This window comes from Bactrocera oleae, chromosome 3 (assembly GCF_042242935.1).
Source record: "Bactrocera oleae isolate idBacOlea1 chromosome 3, idBacOlea1, whole genome shotgun sequence".
Classification (NCBI taxonomy): domain Eukaryota; kingdom Metazoa; phylum Arthropoda; class Insecta; order Diptera; family Tephritidae; genus Bactrocera; species Bactrocera oleae.
Genome location: NC_091537.1, coordinates 73,702,736 through 73,705,727, shown reverse-complemented (window position 1 = coordinate 73,705,727; position 2,992 = coordinate 73,702,736). Strand labels below are relative to the sequence as shown.

At 29.9% G+C, this 2,992-nt stretch overlaps 1 non-coding gene across 1 annotated transcript; it reads right to left on the bottom strand.

Annotated features, from left to right (window-relative positions):
• Positions 1-290: 290 nt before the first annotated feature.
• On the bottom strand, positions 291-362 carry TRNAA-CGC (transfer RNA alanine (anticodon CGC)). The gene has a single exon. It is a non-coding gene; the product is annotated as a tRNA-Ala (tRNA).
• Between the last annotated feature and the right edge of the window lie 2,630 nt (positions 363-2,992).

Here is a 2,992-nt window from a genome sequence, read left to right as displayed (position 1 = left end):
ATATATATATATACACATATATTAAGGCTTGGTTTCAATAACATTGTAAACTTGATGAGCTTAAATTTTCCATACATGATTACTAAATCCCATTATGATAAGTTATAATTGTTATAACCCATATACAAAAATAATAAATTATTTAATTTTAAGATATTTCTTCACAATTTCTGCAGCTGAATTTTTTTTTGTATTTGAATATATTCATAAAATTTTCTAAAATTAAAAAAAAAAACTTTTTTAAAATGTTGTTAAAAAAAATAAAAAAATTAAACAACTTGATATGCAACTGGAGGTGCCGGGGTTTGAACCCGGGACTTCTCACATGCGAAGCGAGCACTCTACCACTGAGCTACACCCCCTTGGTGCATTCAAACGTCCAAGGTGGTAGTTGACTCAGTAATATTGTGCTCTGCTCTTGTGCGCAAAAGCGAGTTTCGTATGCAATTGGCTGCGTTCATGAGAGCATGAAATGATACATGTACATAAATACGTATTGTAACTACACATATTGGCATGCGGCAAATATTATGTACAATTGAGGCACATGTTGGTAGCAGAGATTCATACAATTAATAGAATGGATACAGTAGTTAGTAAGCAGATGCGAGAACTCGCTTAATTAAATGAATGAAATAGCAATTTATTTACATTATTTATATACGATGTACATATGTATGTATGTACCTAGAGGTAGTACAGATGTATGTATACATTTGTTGATACTTTTATTTAACGTTGAGGGAAGGGTTGCAAAATGAGAATAGATCTTTTAAAAAACTAAGTTTGCTTATAAATATATGATGATATCTACGTTTTTATGTAACCAAACATATAGAAGTTTGTATTATTATATTGATGTCAAATAAAATGTACCATGGAAAACTTTTCGCATACAAATATAAAATTTTTTTTTCGGTTGAAAACTGCACAAATTAGCAAAATCACTCACTCAATACCTTCAATTGGAAAATCTAGCAGTATTTTCGAAAAGGATGTTATATACGAGGGTGGCCCAATAAGATACATTTTTAAAAAGTTACAATTTATAAATCAAAATGGAGACCGCTTTAACTTGCAAACTTTGACGCATCGAAATTTTTAAATTCCATCTAATTTTTTCACACAAATCAAACATCAAATAAGTTATCTGAATAAAACTTTGCCCAAATAGTGCATTAAAGGTACTTAATCTAACGCATACAAATTGTTGAAATCAGACTATAACTTTTCAAGGTCTCACACACCAAATATGTGGACCCCTGATGGATGATTTTTTCCCGAACATATCGGTTTATCTGTGAAATTTAGTTTTGAAATTTTAGAAGAATATATTTTTTATGACAGCATGCCTTTGTGCCAAAAATGGTTAAAATCGGGTCATTACTCACCTTGTACCTAGTACAAATATTTTCGAACTTCCAGTTGTCTTTATATCGCTTCTATTGGTCATTACGTAAGAAGTTTTAATGAATTGAAGAAAAATACTTCCCTTAGTCTCCACATACCTAATATTCGCTTGACTTGATACCTTATACAATATATTTGCCAATCTGTTTGGTTGCTTAACTTGCAAATTGCGAGAGTATAAGTTTTCGGTTACACCCGACTTAGTCCTTCCTTACCTGTTTTATTTGAAATATATAGTATATTTCTAGCTTCCTATTAATTCAGAGAAATTTTGGTTCAATACCTGAAGTAGTTGTTTTGCGTTATTTTGCAATAAAGATAACGATCTTACCTAGATATGCATCTATCTGTATTGCTTTTATGATTATAAAAAACCAGTAAGTTATCATTAACTTCTCACCAATGTATTACAAAATACTTCTACAATGTTATTAGTACAATTGCTGACATTATCATATTCACGTATATATATATTTGTGAACTGTCCTATAAAGTGTAACGTTGTTTAAACACTAAATTACAATAACTGAAAAGGTGGAGCAAAAAGCAAGTGAATCTGAAACAATCCGAAACGAACAATTTATACTCTCACGATTTGCAAAGGTATATACTTGTATTAAAAATTGTTGCGTATAATAACTTTCATTATTCGACGAAACTGTTAATGGATACCAATCATATTTGCATCATATTAACTTTAATATGATATCAATACTAAAACGAAATATTCTCGTTTAATTTTGTTGAGACATTTTCTAATGAGATGTATGCGATAGCAACTCAATCAAGTTGATTATATATTAATTTTAATATATTGGCTATATGATTTTGCGAAAGTGCTTTTAAAAACATGTTTTTACGCCATTTTATGAAGAAAACTCACATACGTACTCACATGTTCCTCATATAGGCTGCTAAAATATGGAAAATTATTATATGTAGTATTATATTATATATGTGAGCAGGAGTAATTTGTGGGCAGATTTCTGACATTTTCTGCATTAAATAATACAGTATATTCTATATTATACATTCATTCACCATGTATTACATACTGACGGATATATATCGTGTAAACCAACCGGAATCGAAAATCTTTGTGTTGGCTATATGGATATATTTGACACAAGGGCACATTATTATCGAGAAAATGATCTGTTTCAATTTCAATATTATATCTCACAAGTTGAACGATATTTTCAGTAAAAACTCAGCATATCCACTGGGTTGTACATATTTTATATCGGTAGGCTTAAAAAGTTATGGTTAGATTCCTATTCCGGTAACTTCTTTGAGATTGATTTATATAACGTAATCTGAAAGAACAATGTGAAATTAAAACAAAGTGGTATATAGAAAGTAGGCATGATTTAAGTCTGATTAAAGATTCAAATTTAGTAGTAATTGGTTTAGTTGTTCCTGAGGTATGGGATTTCTCATATAACTATCACTCCTATTGTCAATTTTGACACCAGCTCTTAAACCTTGCAGAACCATCTTGGCCGTGAAATCAATTTAATGCTTCTTACATATTTATTTAGTGAGTTATCGCATTTTTAGTAATTTTCAATGTATCCGTTAT